The 17,360-nt window shown below is 43.1% G+C and overlaps 1 long non-coding RNA gene across 1 annotated transcript; it reads right to left on the reverse strand.

Annotated features, from left to right (window-relative positions):
• Positions 1-14,415: 14,415 nt before the first annotated feature.
• On the reverse strand, positions 14,416-15,060 carry LOC132972102 (uncharacterized). The gene is made up of 3 exons (XR_009672865.1): positions 14,915-15,060; positions 14,690-14,834; positions 14,416-14,564 (listed from the first exon to the last, which is right to left on the reverse strand). It is a non-coding gene; the product is annotated as an uncharacterized LOC132972102 (long non-coding RNA).
• Between the last annotated feature and the right edge of the window lie 2,300 nt (positions 15,061-17,360).

The following is a 17,360-nucleotide window of genomic DNA, read 5'->3' on the forward strand; positions in this document are numbered from 1 at the left end:
AGGCCACAGGTGGGAGGTGAACCCGGGCCGCCCGCCTGAGACGACAGCCTCCATACATGGGGCGCGCGCACTACGCCACTACGCCACCAGCGCCCCTTGTTTTAATTTGTAACATGTCATAAAACCTGCAGGAATTCCATTTTGGACCCTTGTGCCTAAATGTTTGATTGCAAGTTAGACAGTGGAGTGCGGAAGTTTACCTTTCAATAAATAAGATAAATGTAAAATATGATAAATGCATAGTGTTGCTTTGTAAATGATATAAGAAAGAGTATGGTCTAGACCTGCTCTTTTTGTAAAGTGTCTTGAGATAACAGTTCAATCAGGAGAGACTTATTTGAGAATGAACAATTATTTATTTAACAATTTAGAATTAAATGTGCAAAGTCTTTGGGGGATTAGACTTCATGTACTCGGAGGGGTAATGAGGCCAACAGCAGGATAGGATACCTCCCTATGGAGTCTAGACACTGGTGGTGGTGAAGAGGAATGGAGGCTGTGAAGAGGAGTGGGTTTCAGAGCCTGAATCTGGACTCTGCTGAGCTGGAATGGAGGTCACTGGGACGGAGGTGAGTTGCAGTGGATGAACTGAAAAGACAGAATGACTGTGGAAGAGAGAGAACTGTTTTAAGATTGATATTTACATTTATTGATACATTTAGAAATGATTTTAAAAAGGTTGAATGTGTCATAACTTGTGGAATCTTTGTTTCCTTTGATGTCTGTGATCTCATCTGAAGCCTTTGATGCATTCTAGAATCTTTGCTCAAGAACCTATAAAGGCTCAGAATCACCAAAAGTCATTTCAGTCCAGCCACCAGAGCCAGACAGTCAGACACACAGTGAGCAGAGCATCAGCAAGTATTCACAGTATTGAGAGAATGGAGACAAGAGTGAAGAACAACGCCAAAAAAGGCAGAAACAAGGTGAAAAAGAACCTTATCTTGTGCTCCTATGATCAAGGGGTCAAAGTCCTCAGCGACCAGGACGAAAGAAGGACATACCCACCTGCCGACTATCTAGATGCAGAATCAGATGAGGAATTTGAACTTCTGAAGAAAATTCAAAAGATGGTTAAGATGGACACATCACAGTTTCCTCCTTTGCAGAGGGACCCATCAAAAGGGACAACTCAGGACAAACAGAAGGAAGGAAATGTCCTGGGTGGGAAAGATGACTCTGCAGTGACTCAAACACCCCTGCAGCCTGCAGTGTCTCTTCAACCAGAACCCGTAGAGACTCCCAACATCCTGACTGGAGACAAGCTCGAACTACAGCCTGCAGTGTCTCTTCAACCAGAACCCGTAGAGACACACAACATCCTGACTGGAGACAAGCTTGAACTACAGCCTGCAGTGTCTCTTCAACCAGAACACGTAGAGACACCCAACATCCTGACTGGAGACAAGCTCGAACTACAGCCTGCAGTGTCTCTTCAACCAGAACCCGTAGAGACACACAACATCCTGACTGGAGACAAGCTCGAACTACAGCCTGCAGTGTCTCTTCAACCAGAACCCGTAGAGACACACAACATCCTGTCTGGAGACAAGCTCGAACTACAGCCTGCAGAGACTCCTAAAGAGCCACAGTATGTAGGTGCAGCAAATCAGTCACAGCAGGCCAATGATGTGACAACTTTGAACATGTTTGAGATCATCACGAAGGTGACTGACCAAGCCCCGATTCAGATCCCTGAGGTAGAGCAGTTAAAACAACTGCTCGCAGATCAGGAAGCCAAGGCGACCTCCAACGTGGCTCTACTCCTTGCTGAGGTATCCAACAAGCAGGCCACAGCAAGGGAAGCAGTCATGGAAATGGAGAAACTTAAGGACGCTCTCCAAACTGAAAAGGAGAAGTGTATGAAGACAGAAGAGTGCCTCGCCCAGCAAATAGAGGAGAACTCCAGACTGAAGGTCGGTGTATCCAGGGCTGTCATGGACCTGCAGTACCAGGTTTACCTGTGGGGACAGGACAGGACCATTCTCCTGGGGGAAATCAACAGATTGCATGCTGTATTATACCAGGCGCAAATGTGTGCAGAAGAGAGGTCCGGCCTCCTGGCTGAAGCCTCTTCCATCGAGGCTGCACCCAACCAGCCCCCAGAAGACCTGGAAATCAAAAACAGCCTGTTGGAAGATGAAAAGTCGTGTCTCCTGGCTGAGGTGACAAATGAAACCTGCACCCTGAAGACTGCACTCAACCAGGCCCATGAAGACCTGGTGAAAAAGTGCAACCGATGGGAGGAGGAACGATCCTGTCTTCTGTTGGAGCAAGAGGAGCAAACCTGCAGCATAAAGGCTGCTCTGGTCCAGACCCAAGAGGACCTGAAGCAGCAGAAGCTGCAGTGGGACGAGGAAAGATCCCGTCTCCTAGAAGAGCAAGAACAGACAACCTGCAAGATACATGCTGCTCTGATCCAGGCCCAGGAGGACCAGAAGCTGAAGTGGGACGAGGAAAGATCCCGTCTCCTAGAAGAGCAAGTACAGGCAACCTGCAAGATACAGGCTGCTCTGATCCAGGCCCAGGAGGACCTGAAGCAGCAGAAGCTGCAGTGGGACAAGGAAAGATCCCGTCTACGAGAAGAGCAAAAACAGACTACCTGCAGGATGGAGGAGAAACTGAAAGAGGTGCAAAAAGACCTGATGAATTACAAATGTTCATCTGACAAAGAAATGTTTAAATTCCGGGTTGCTCAGATGGACGAAAGGTACAAGAATGCGACCGCACTGGAAAAGGCTCAAGAGAACATTGAGAACCTTAAACAGCAGTGGAAGGAGGACCGGTCCCGTCTCCTGGCTGAACATGAGGAGGAAACTCTCAGGATGAAGACTGCTCTGATCCAAGCCCAAGAGTGCCAAGACAGACAGAAACAAGAATGGGAGGAGGAAAGGTGTAAACTACTGCTTGGACACAATGAAGAAGCCAGTAGGATGCATGAGGCACTAACACAATCCCAAAAGGACCTGGCAGAGAAGAATTGCCAGTGGGAGGAGGACAAGTCACAGCTCGTTGAAGAAGCCCTCAGGATAAAGGCATCCCTAAACCAGGCACAAGAGCAAATAGAAAATCATCAGCTGCAGTGGCAGAAAGAGAAAGCCTGTCTCCTGGAGTCTGTGAACATCTTGAAGAAGACCCTTGAGGAGAAGGATGAAGAGAAAGGCAAGTCAACAGAAGGCCTAATGGACAGACTAGAGAACCTTGAAGTTCAGGTGGAGGAGGCTCAGAAAAAGAAGAAAAAGTCTTTAAAGAAAAAGTTTCTGGGACTTTTTAAAAAAGATGAAGCAACCACCTCTCCAACCTCAGGCCACAAGTAGCAAGACTCTTCAACCCTCCCCAAAACCTCCTTCCATCTACCTCCTAACCTCCCCTAAACTCCAACCTCCAAATAAAATCCTGGCTCCAGACCAACTTTCTCAAACTCAACTGCAACAAATCAGAAGTCATCATCATCGGCCCCAAATCCCTCATCAAATCCACAAACAAGTTCTCCCTCACCATCGATGGCTCTACAGTGCTCCCTTCCCCCCACATCCATAACCTTGGAGTCATCTTCGACCAAACCCTCTCCTACGACAAACACATCAAACACATCACCAAAACAGCCTTTTTCCACCTCAGAAACATCGCCCGCCTGTACTTAAGAATAGATACTAAAAAATAGATTTAAAAGATAAAAAATGTATCAGCTATTTGACAAATAGACATTCACATTCACTCAAATAGACATTCACATTCACTCAAGAAGCTCCAATACATCCAGAACTCCGCTGCTCGTCTCCTCACACACTCCCGCACCAGAGACCACATCACCCCCGTTCTTCATGACCTCCAATGGCTCCCCATCTCCCAGCATATCAACTTCAAGCTCCTCATCCTCACCTTCAAAGCCCTTCACAACCTGGCTCTGCCCCCTACCTGTCAAACTATCGGTCCTGGGGGGACTGTACTGTCCTCGTCGTTTTTTGTTTTGTTTTATTGTTTTATGTTTTTGTCAAAGCCCTGCCCTAACCCTACTCTTCCCCTTTGTCCTGTCTTGTTATGTCTTCTTTCTGTTGTTATATGTACGTAAAGCAAAAAAATAAAATTTGATTGGCTTCAAACTTCAAGTGCATCCTAAGTTTACTCACTTCAAAATCATTTTCTAAACATTACAGGGAGCATAAAATGGCATTGTCAATAAAAGCTGTTGAAGCAATTTCTATTTTTTGAGTGTATTTTCTGATTTTTACATCTTGATATTATTGTTTGAACGTACACACAAGTTGTGTGTGTCATGGTTAAGGATGCTCAACATGAAACACAAAAAAGAAATGTCTGAACAACAACCGTCATGAAATGTTCCCATTTCATATATCCATGCAGCAGCAATTTTTCTTCAGATTTCACACTCCAGGTCGACAGAAATGCTGTTGTAATAACACACTGCTGCATGCAGATTTTAAGAGGAAATCTGCTTCTGTCACAAGAATCATAACACTTTCATACATTTTTTTTAAAGATCTCATATTTATAGTGGCTAAGATTACTGTATAAGTTAATAACAGTAATCTAAGCAGGAGTAGACATGGTTTTTGTACTCATAACTCCCTGCAGTCAAGTCTAATGCTTCCCACCATCTGCTACTAACATGTCAGTAAAACTCCAGTCCTGTCAGGTATAAAATAACTATGTCAGCACCCGAAAAATGAAGTGGGTTAAAATGACACCTTTGCATGGACGGGAATTAATCCGCTGCTGCAAAATGACTTTTGCCGTTAAATTTTCAAAACTCCTCAAAATATAATGGATGGCTTGATGTATTGTCTATTTTGTGTTAGTGAGCACAATTATTTTAATTTTTTTTTTTTAAAGATTTATTTTTGGGCTTTTTTGTGCCTTTAATGGATAGATAGGACAGTGGATAGAGTCGGAAATCAGGGAGAGAGAGTGGGGAATGACATGTGGGAAGGAGGCCACAGGTGGGAGGTGAACCCGGGCCGCCCGCCTGAGACGACAGCCTCCATACATGGGGCGCGCGCACTACGCCACTACGCCACCAGCGCCCCTTGTTTTAATTTGTAACATGTCATAAAACCTGCAGGAATTCCATTTTGGACCCTTGTGCCTAAATGTTTGATTGCAAGTTAGACAGTGGAGTGCGGAAGTTTACCTTTCAATAAATAAGATAAATGTAAAATATGATAAATGCATAGTGTTGCTTTGTAAATGATATAAGAAAGAGTATGGTCTAGACCTGCTCTTTTTGTAAAGTGTCTTGAGATAACAGTTCAATCAGGAGAGACTTATTTGAGAATGAACAATTATTTATTTAACAATTTAGAATTAAATGTGCAAAGTCTTTGGGGGATTAGACTTCATGTACTCGGAGGGGTAATGAGGCCAACAGCAGGATAGGATACCTCCCTATGGAGTCTAGACACTGGTGGTGGTGAAGAGGAATGGAGGCTGTGAAGAGGAGTGGGTTTCAGAGCCTGAATCTGGACTCTGCTGAGCTGGAATGGAGGTCACTGGGACGGAGGTGAGTTGCAGTGGATGAACTGAAAAGACAGAATGACTGTGGAAGAGAGAGAACTGTTTTAAGATTGATATTTACATTTATTGATACATTTAGAAATGATTTTAAAAAGGTTGAATGTGTCATAACTTGTGGAATCTTTGTTTCCTTTGATGTCTGTGATCTCATCTGAAGCCTTTGATGCATTCTAGAATCTTTGCTCAAGAACCTATAAAGGCTCAGAATCACCAAAAGTCATTTCAGTCCAGCCACCAGAGCCAGACAGTCAGACACACAGTGAGCAGAGCATCAGCAAGTATTCACAGTATTGAGAGAATGGAGACAAGAGTGAAGAACAACGCCAAAAAAGGCAGAAACAAGGTGAAAAAGAACCTTATCTTGTGCTCCTATGATCAAGGGGTCAAAGTCCTCAGCGACCAGGACGAAAGAAGGACATACCCACCTGCCGACTATCTAGATGCAGAATCAGATGAGGAATTTGAACTTCTGAAGAAAATTCAAAAGATGGTTAAGATGGACACATCACAGTTTCCTCCTTTGCAGAGGGACCCATCAAAAGGGACAACTCAGGACAAACAGAAGGAAGGAAATGTCCTGGGTGGGAAAGATGACTCTGCAGTGACTCAAACACCCCTGCAGCCTGCAGTGTCTCTTCAACCAGAACCCGTAGAGACTCCCAACATCCTGACTGGAGACAAGCTCGAACTACAGCCTGCAGTGTCTCTTCAACCAGAACCCGTAGAGACACACAACATCCTGACTGGAGACAAGCTTGAACTACAGCCTGCAGTGTCTCTTCAACCAGAACAAGTAGAGACACCCAACATCCTGACTGGAGACAAGCTCGAACTACAGCCTGCAGTGTCTCTTCAACCAGAACCCGTAGAGACACACAACATCCTGACTGGAGACAAGCTCGAACTACAGCCTGCAGTGTCTCTTCAACCAGAACCCGTAGAGACACACAACATCCTGTCTGGAGACAAGCTCGAACTACAGCCTGCAGAGACTCCTAAAGAGCCACAGTATGTAGGTGCAGCAAATCAGTCACAGCAGGCCAATGATGTGACAACTTTGAACATGTTTGAGATCATCACGAAGGTGACTGACCAAGCCCCGATTCAGATCCCTGAGGTAGAGCAGTTAAAACAACTGCTCGCAGATCAGGAAGCCAAGGCGACCTCCAACGTGGCTCTACTCCTTGCTGAGGTATCCAACAAGCAGGCCACAGCAAGGGAAGCAGTCATGGAAATGGAGAAACTTAAGGACGCTCTCCAAACTGAAAAGGAGAAGTGTATGAAGACAGAAGAGTGCCTCGCCCAGCAAATAGAGGAGAACTCCAGACTGAAGGTCGGTGTATCCAGGGCTGTCATGGACCTGCAGTACCAGGTTTACCTGTGGGGACAGGACAGGACCATTCTCCTGGGGGAAATCAACAGATTGCATGCTGTATTATACCAGGCGCAAATGTGTGCAGAAGAGAGGTCCGGCCTCCTGGCTGAAGCCTCTTCCATCGAGGCTGCACCCAACCAGCCCCCAGAAGACCTGGAAATCAAAAACAGCCTGTTGGAAGATGAAAAGTCGTGTCTCCTGGCTGAGGTGACAAATGAAACCTGCACCCTGAAGACTGCACTCAACCAGGCCCATGAAGACCTGGTGAAAAAGTGCAACCGATGGGAGGAGGAACGATCCTGTCTTCTGTTGGAGCAAGAGGAGCAAACCTGCAGCATAAAGGCTGCTCTGGTCCAGACCCAAGAGGACCTGAAGCAGCAGAAGCTGCAGTGGGACGAGGAAAGATCCCGTCTCCTAGAAGAGCAAGAACAGACAACCTGCAAGATACATGCTGCTCTGATCCAGGCCCAGGAGGACCAGAAGCTGAAGTGGGACGAGGAAAGATCCCGTCTCCTAGAAGAGCAAGTACAGGCAACCTGCAAGATACAGGCTGCTCTGATCCAGGCCCAGGAGGACCTGAAGCAGCAGAAGCTGCAGTGGGACAAGGAAAGATCCCGTCTACGAGAAGAGCAAAAACAGACTACCTGCAGGATGGAGGAGAAACTGAAAGAGGTGCAAAAAGACCTGATGAATTACAAATGTTCATCTGACAAAGAAATGTTTAAATTCCGGGTTGCTCAGATGGACGAAAGGTACAAGAATGCGACCGCACTGGAAAAGGCTCAAGAGAACATTGAGAACCTTAAACAGCAGTGGAAGGAGGACCGGTCCCGTCTCCTGGCTGAACATGAGGAGGAAACTCTCAGGATGAAGACTGCTCTGATCCAAGCCCAAGAGTGCCAAGACAGACAGAAACAAGAATGGGAGGAGGAAAGGTGTAAACTACTGCTTGGACACAATGAAGAAGCCAGTAGGATGCATGAGGCACTAACACAATCCCAAAAGGACCTGGCAGAGAAGAATTGCCAGTGGGAGGAGGACAAGTCACAGCTCGTTGAAGAAGCCCTCAGGATAAAGGCATCCCTAAACCAGGCACAAGAGCAAATAGAAAATCATCAGCTGCAGTGGCAGAAAGAGAAAGCCTGTCTCCTGGAGTCTGTGAACATCTTGAAGAAGACCCTTGAGGAGAAGGATGAAGAGAAAGGCAAGTCAACAGAAGGCCTAATGGACAGACTAGAGAACCTTGAAGTTCAGGTGGAGGAGGCTCAGAAAAAGAAGAAAAAGTCTTTAAAGAAAAAGTTTCTGGGACTTTTTAAAAAAGATGAAGCAACCACCTCTCCAACCTCAGGCCACAAGTAGCAAGACTCTTCAACCCTCCCCAAAACCTCCTTCCATCTACCTCCTAACCTCCCCTAAACTCCAACCTCCAAATAAAATCCTGGCTCCAGACCAACTTTCTCAAACTCAACTGCAACAAATCAGAAGTCATCATCATCGGCCCCAAATCCCTCATCAAATCCACAAACAAGTTCTCCCTCACCATCGATGGCTCTACAGTGCTCCCTTCCCCCCACATCCATAACCTTGGAGTCATCTTCGACCAAACCCTCTCCTACGACAAACACATCAAACACATCACCAAAACAGCCTTTTTCCACCTCAGAAACATTGCCCGCCTGTACTTAAGAATAGATACTAAAAAATAGATTTAAAAGATAAAAAATGTATCAGCTATTTGACAAATAGACATTCACATTCACTCAAATAGACATTCACATTCACTCAAGAAGCTCCAATACATCCAGAACTCCGCTGCTCGTCTCCTCACACACTCCCGCACCAGAGACCACATCACCCCCGTTCTTCATGACCTCCAATGGCTCCCCATCTCCCAGCATATCAACTTCAAGCTCCTCATCCTCACCTTCAAAGCCCTTCACAACCTGGCTCTGCCCCCTACCTGTCAAACTATCGGTCCTGGGGGGACTGTACTGTCCTCGTCGTTTTTTGTTTTGTTTTATTGTTTTATGTTTTTGTCAAAGCCCTGCCCTAACCCTACTCTTCCCCTTTGTCCTGTCTTGTTATGTCTTCTTTCTGTTGTTATATGTACGTAAAGCAAAAAAATAAAATTTGATTGGCTTCAAACTTCAAGTGCATCCTAAGTTTACTCACTTCAAAATCATTTTCTAAACATTACAGGGAGCATAAAATGGCATTGTCAATAAAAGCTGTTGAAGCAATTTCTATTTTTTGAGTGTATTTTCTGATTTTTACATCTTGATATTATTGTTTGAACGTACACACAAGTTGTGTGTGTCATGGTTAAGGATGCTCAACATGAAACACAAAAAAGAAATGTCTGAACAACAACCGTCATGAAATGTTATAAAAGACATGAGACGGCCTTTCCTCGACAGCATCACGTGAAGCGACGTCTGTTTTTGATGACATTAGTGCAGGTGGATCGGCAGGTGCCACAACTCCACAACATATAACGAACGCGTAGATAAACTGTGGGCGATGCCGCTGTGCATCGGGTGATAACATTTAGTAGTGATTCTGCTGGCACGTGAAGAAAAAGTAATCTGAACTTGTGAAAGTATTTGTTTCAACCAGCGACACATCTATGAGCCCGTTTACTGCAAAGAAGAGCATGTTAAGATACCGTTATTGATTAAAAAAATACCATACAAATAAAATAAAAACAAAATGTTCAAAGATCGGATTTTCGCCTACCCATATCCTTTCTATTTAAGAATTATTGTGAAGAGAGCAGTGTGTGTGTGTGTGTCTACTACAATCTATTCACAGTGCTTCAAATAGTATCACCCACTTCAACTTTTCTGCTTCCATACATTAAGCCTCAATAGTGTGTACAGGATCATGGCTTCATTTGTCACAGTTTGCACGATCTGCTGAGCCATCTTTATTATTACTTGAAATGAAGGGAAATCAAATAGCCATACCTAATGCTGCCATTCATTATGAGCAGATGCATTTATGAATCAACATTATTATTCCTGTCCTTATGTGCTGACACTGACAAGAGTTGCTAAACTGTTGTTGTTTTGACATCAATGATAATAAAGATCTATTCTAGATATCCATCATTCAGTGTGTCTGCTGCTGAATGCAACTATGTCATTCATGCCAGATGAGTCCTGACAGCTCATTGAGTCGATTAAGAATATCAGGAGCCAGACCTATGTCAGATAATGCCTGACCCAGATAGTGTAAACCATGTCAGAAGATATACCCAAAATGAACAACTTCATTGCTGCCACCGTGGACATCCTGGAACAGTAAAAACAATACATTTGAAAAGGAGTGAAGATGTGACATGCAGTCCAGTGTTTTGAAGAGGTAAGAATCAAACAAAAGTCTGAATTTAAAATTACTTCACCCAAATGCATCACACACCATTGTTACCTGTAGCCAGTACAATAAGACATCATGGCGTTTGTACATAGTCGGATAAATGCCCATGTGCCAGTCCTTAATGGTCAGGATCTCATGGTCGACTATAGGTTGTCAAAGGCAGTCCATGGAGGCCTTGATGAGGATCCTGCCATCGAAGTCCACTCAAGGCTGGTCACATGAGGTACATGTCCTGATGACTGTGTACTGGCTGGCACACAGCCTATCATACACTATGGTGTCCCGGGCCCTCCATGTCCCCAAGTCTACAGTCTGCCGACTGGTGCACAGTGGAGTGGAGACGATAGCAGCCCTTCGCAGGAGGTCATCAGGTTGCCCACTGCTGGAGAACTTGATGTGGTTGGCCAGGCTGTGCGGCTGGCCAACCACACAAGTCTTCTCCAGATGTGTGGGCCCCATTAATGGCTGCCATGTCTCAAATGTCTGTTGAGGATTGATCCCTCAAAAGCTGGATTAAGTATTCTTTTTAAATTGTCCCACTTCTTACTTATCTGGGAATTGGGATGTGGTCCTCCAGATTCAGCATTCTGATCATTTCCCTGTGACAAATTCTATCAGCCTCAATCATTTGTCAGCCACAATACTAGTGATCTTAGTGATATGGTATGAATTTATTACAGTTGTGATAGCATGACGCTGGATTGATCACAGGGCATTTGTTTACTTTGGTCAGCATTTTGACATGACTCAACTGACAGTCAACTCACCCCCACGCCTTCTTGGCCGTGTGCCGTTTGTCCGTAAACAGGTGGTCGTTCTCTTTACGGGTCTTTATTAAGTCAGTTGTTTGGTCCTCTGTCTCTGTTAAAAGAGAAAGACATTTCTTTGTCCCATCATTGGGCACCATGCACGCTATCAAACACTATACTTTCACATTCCATGAAAGGCAAGTGCTTATGTTGCATAGCGGTGACGCTTCAGTTTTAACATCAGCAGCCATGTTGTTTCTGCCATGTGTTCATTGTTGTTCTCATCTTTACATCATCTCAGTTTCTAACACATAAGTGTGGGGATCAGTATAGCCATCGGTGAAAAAAAGCTTCAACTCTTTACACACAATGTAGTCTAATTACGTAACAAAAGAGGATGTTATTGTTGGGTGGGGGTGTTTCTGTATTAAATGTTGAATTCGAGAAACTAACTGGATTATTTTAGGATTTATGCAGCAAAGGTGAGCCAACAGCAACACATGGCTGACAAACTTTTCATGTTAACAGTTTTGCTTATATTCTGTTAGCAGGTACAGCTTAGGCTACACATTCCTTCCTATTTGGGTACACTTCTGATAGGCTGGAAAGGTGACATTACCTGACTTTTGAATGTCAGAGCTATACATTTCTTCAGCCTCAGCGACTCAAATTTCCTTTTCAGCTCACAACATATACTTGGCTCCTATCTAAACATAGCTCCGCTTCCATGAGATGTCTTACACAAAGCCTTTGTATTACAGTTACACACACCTAAAAGAATTGGCCTAATATGGTTGACAGATTAAATTGTATATCCTCAAAATTACCAAGATGAATGAATTCAAGAACATTCTTACTAACAGTTATTTCAATAACCAATGATAGCTAATTTAAATGTTTTGAGTCCTCTTGCATTATATATTTTTTCTTTTAGTAGACACATATATTGACGTGAGTCTAATATCAGGATGATCAGCCACTTACACTTGAATAACTTGTCCGTTCAAATCTCCCAGATGTGGGGGCGGAGTTTTTATACCGTTCAGCTGAACGTCTCTTCTGGAAAGTCAGCTCTCGTGTATCCTCACTCATCACTCCTCTGATCTCCCTCCTCCCTCCTCCATCCTCTCTCCTCCATCCTCTCTCCTCCTATCAGTTACAAGAGCTTTGAGATGCTCCTTAACATGGCGGGTCTAGAACTACTTCCAGTTCGACCGAGGAGCGAGGAGATAGCATTTAAGAGAACTGAGATGAAGGGTTAGTATCCATGCTGAAATGTTCAGTATAATGAAGTGAACCCAAAAGATGTCCACTGAATGACCACGAGGGTTCAGTCTACTGAAACCCCCTACTGATAAGTATGCACTGCATACTGAACTGTGACTATTCAGAAAGGGCCTCAGTGTTTTTCCCTCTTGTTGTCGGTCTATGTCGGTCTTATTCTTACCTGTGCTTCCGAGTGACTCCCAGTGTTTGCCTGGTAGCTCCTTGTTTCCATTTTGAAAGTATGTTTTTTTTTCTTCCTTTTTGTCTTTTTGTTTGATTAAATATTTTATTTCCGTATCTGCAATTGGGTACAGTTCCTTGTTTTCCACTTCCCGACAGTTTCTTGCCCATGTGTGCAAGGCTTAGTCCTGCCTTGTTGCTGTTCTGCATTCATGGGCAAACTTTTAAGATGTGCAAGGACCTTTTTATTTCATTTGAACTACTGTAGCTTTTTCTTTTTGAAAATTCAGCAAATGTCCACAAAACACAGGACCCTGCTTATGATGAAAATGTTTCCCCGTTGTGAGTTAATATTGTGACACTGTCATAAACATGCAATCGACTTTTTTTTTAATTTCAGAATGATGGTTGTTGTCTTAAATTATGACTTGTGGCATTTTAATGTAAATCTGACTTTCTATCTCAATTACTTTTTTTATCACACTATTTTGACTTTGGCCTTTCTCATTTGGCCAACATGACTTTTTATCTCGTAATTTGAACTTTCTTTAGGCCGACCATGTTATGTTTTCCCATTGTCTATTTCCTATTGTGTCCTAGTTTCAATCTACTGCTTACATGCACTTTCCTAATCTCATGTTCCAAACATAAAGCTGGATCCTCTCCTTAAACCACATTTACACATGTATCCTTTATTTGCCATGTAAACATGTAATTGATCATTTTCTCCATTATTTTGCACATGTTAATGCAATTGGTCTGTAATGCTCTGGACCTGTACAATCTTTTTCTTGTAAATTAGAGCTATGACAGGGGTTATTTGTTACAGATGTTTATTTGTTTTGAACACAAACAAATATCTTTTTGTGTGTTGGAAAGAAACTAGGAATAATAAACGAGTAATAATTTCTTTGACTTTGTTGTTCAAAAAAGTTCCTGAAGAGTGAATAGACTTTTTTTTTGTTGCAGCAAATATTCGCAACCTGTCATTAAAAACACTTTGTTTCATTGCATTGGATCCAAAGTTGGATTTAAGGATATTATAAATGACCTGTGTCTTTAAGTGTGTGTTATATGCTATATGAAAAGTTGTCAGGTCTCAGTTTGATTTGAAACGGTTTGTGAAACATTATCCTGGAGAAATGTAAACTTTCATCAAGTCAAAGATCATTTGTATAACACCCTGGTAATTAAAGTGCAGGGATTTCTCATTATATGGAGAACATTTTTACAATAACTCAAATGAATTATCATTATTAAAAATGTTGTATTGAAGGAGCAGTGCTGAAAGACAAAATAAACATAAGACTGTGGTGTGACGAGCCCTCTACACCGTGCTGCTGGTTTGTTCTCTGTTACAGGCTGAGGTCAAGGTGGGGTCGCAGGGGATGAGCTGCACCTTGGCCCGGTGAAGTCCTCATCCATATAATCCTCTTCTCAGGACAGACGCTCTCTCTCTCACCTTGTTCTCACATTTGATCATTATAAATAAATTTGGTGTTATTTTGGTAGACCTCGTCTTCGACTCCTATTTTTGTAGAGCTGGGTTGTAACAATGGAAAGAGTTTCTTCTTTCTTCCATGTTTTGATATCGTTTTACACAATACAGACACAATTACTCTCCACTGTGGCTCTTTCTCCAGAAGAAAATACAAATGGCTTTCTATAGATATTTTGCCAAATATGTACTTGAAATTGGAAATTTGATCAACTCCTCTGTTGAGTAAGATTGATTTCACGATTGCATCATATTGGGTATGATAACAGCAGCAAAACATAAACATTAATTAATTAAAGTTTTAAACAATTCAGAGTCAGGATGTTAAACATTTTTGAGAAAACCTGTTTTTTCCCTAAATAAGGTGATATTATTAAGAATATATATATTACCCCTACATCAAAATAAAGAGAAAATACCAACAGTTGACAGAATAAATTATTCATGGATCTATATTTATTCAGATTTGATTTGCAAACTTTGTTTTTGCAGCTGATTCTAAATGTTGTGCCGACCTCTTGTTGTCTCCACACTCGTCCGTCTCTTCTTTAAATGGAGTCCTCTGTTTGCTTTGAGGTCTCAGCTGAAACAAACAAACAATAAAATGGTTTAGTAGACATACGTCACAAATAAAATGTCAGAGAAATGTTCCTCAAAGTGAGTCATGTTTTCTTATGAATATATTCAGAGCTGTTTTCATTAAGTTACCATTGACACTTGTCTCTCGTCTTTTCTTCTTCTCTCTCGTTGTCGGCCTGTTCATTCAACCTCATCCTGTCTCTGTCCTCTGTGCTGCTTCCTGTCTCCTCTGTTGTGTTGTTCACGGCTCTTCTTTTGATTTCAGCTCCTGTTCCTGAAGAAAAAAAACAACAAAAATAATAATCAAAAAGGATCCCATGCTGAAAACAAACATTGTGTAGGAATCAAACTCACCTTTTTTAGATCCCACCTGTCCGCTGAGGGAATGAATCAAAGAGACGCTGGGACATTCAATGAACCAAAAAGTTCATTTTGATGAAACAAAATGTAGCTCACATCACATGACCTGATATTATGTGACATCATTAATCATCACATCACATCAGCTCAGATTACATGACAAGACAACTTATCACAACAGAACGTAACACACAAAGACACAACACTGCACAACAAAACACCACAAAACACATACAAGACACCACATGACATAACGTGAAAAAACATAAAATCAGAAAAAATCATAATATCACATCACATTATCACATTAATATCCCTGTACTGTGTTTTCAAGTTTCCAGTTTTTTATTGATAAGGTTTTAAGAGCCAGAGTTTATCGTATTTGGGCGAGAGGAGGAGTCGAAGAGGAGCAAGAGGTTACCAACAAAAACATATCAAAAAGTTAGCAGACAGTCTGAGCCCGTTGTTAGTTGATGAGCTGGTGCGGGAGCTTTCTGTCAGAATAAGTCAACAATAAACCTGAATCTCAAACAAGAGCTGCAACAATAAATGACAAACACTCAACAAGATTCATGTTCAGTGAGTAAACACACTGATATGTGCCTACAGCGAGAGCAACCAGAAGTTCATAGCAGTAACATGAATAGATGCTGTCACTGTGATATAACTCATTGGTTTGTTGCCTTTTAAAAGCCCGTTGTTACCTGGAGACACAGGTGCATTAGAACCAAATGCCAATACAAGCAAACACCAGATAACCAAACAGTCTGGACAAATAGCTAGTAAGCACAATGTTCATGACATTAATGTAGTGTGTGACTGAAGTTAACTAAGATGCAAGAGTACATAAAACATAGCAGACTTGCTGCTTACCCGCATTCATTTCAAAGGTTAGAACAGCAGGAGAATGTCAGGTACCAGGAACTAAAAGTAACTAGTCTTTTCATCACACAATCCTGATAACCATGCAAGAGCGATTGCAATTCAAACAATGTTACAAGCCAGGTACAGTTAGCTTATATTGCTATCATACTTCATATTCAGGTTTTTGTTTAATTTCAAGTTATTTCTGATGCGACCATATTTGGACATGAGGAGGAGGAGCTGTAGAGGAGCAGGAAGTTAGCAAATGCCAAGTTATCAGACCAAAAGTCCTTACTTCATATCAATTCATCAGCTGCTAAAACAGCTAGTTTCCAGAATGAGTTTCTACATTTAGTAATAGTGATAACATCACAAACACATCACAACCATAGACTGTAAAATTGACGTAAACACTGTGATATAACCATTGGTTTGTTGCCTTTTTAAACCTTTTGTTACCTGGAGCCACAGGTGACCATGTTTTGAGGAGAGAGAGGAGCTGAGGAGGAGCGCTATATGAGAACCACGACGTATGCTGGAGATGATTATTATAATGCTGAAATATATTTTTGAAATTCAACTTTTTCTACTGTGACCATATTTGGAGGAGAGGGTGGAGCTAAAGAGGAGCGAGATGTTATCAAATGCCAAGTCATCAGACCAAACAGTAAGTACCCTTCACTAATGAATGAGCTGCCCAAAGGGCTAAAAAGAGAAAACAACATCACACATCACAACCTTAGTCTGCAGGAATATCTTATCTGAACTTAACTTATCTAAACTTATCTAAGCTTAACTTATCTTATTCTATTTTATCATATTATACTCAACACGGGAGCTTATCTCTAGTGAGGACGCTTCCGTGGAGGCTCTCCTTCCGCCCGTGCAGCCGGTCTCTTCTGTTGATGCCTAACAGAGGAGGGAGAGGAGGAGGGAGAAGAGGGGTGGGAGGAGGGGGGAGGAAGAAAATGAGGGAGAGGAGGAAGGAGAGGAGGAGGGAGAAGAGGGGTGGGAGGAGGGGGGAGGAAGAAAAGGAGGGAGAGGAGGAAGGAGAGGAGGAGGGAGAGAAGGAGGGAGAGAAGGAGCGAGAGAAGTAGGGAGAGAAGGAGGGGGGTGGAGGAGAGGGAGGGGAGGAGGGAGAGAAGGAGGGAGAGAAGGAAGGAGAGGAGGAGGGACAGAAGGAGGGAGTGGAGGAGGGAGAGAAGGAGGGGGAGGAGGGAGAGAAGGAGGAAGGGGAGAAGGGGAGGAGGGGGGAGGAGGAGGTAGAGGACGGAGAGGAGGAGCGAGAAGAGGAGGGAAAGAAGGAGGGAGGGAAGGAGGGGAGGAGGAAGAGGAGGAAGAGGAGGAGCTCATTTGAAGGTCAAGGAGCAAGGAGTTAGAGGGACAGGCAGGAGGAGAAACAGAAGGGGACCTGGGTGGAGACGGTTCTGGAGAGCTGGCTGCTTCAGGGACCCTCAGACTGGTCTGATCCGGGTCGTGGACAGTCCAGTGGGAGCACTAAAGACAGAAACAAACCAACATTTCAACATTCAAAGTCTGAAGTTATAAAGAACATTCAATAAGTGTTCCTTAAAGT

This window comes from Labrus mixtus, chromosome 3 (assembly GCF_963584025.1).
Source record: "Labrus mixtus chromosome 3, fLabMix1.1, whole genome shotgun sequence".
Classification (NCBI taxonomy): domain Eukaryota; kingdom Metazoa; phylum Chordata; class Actinopteri; order Labriformes; family Labridae; genus Labrus; species Labrus mixtus.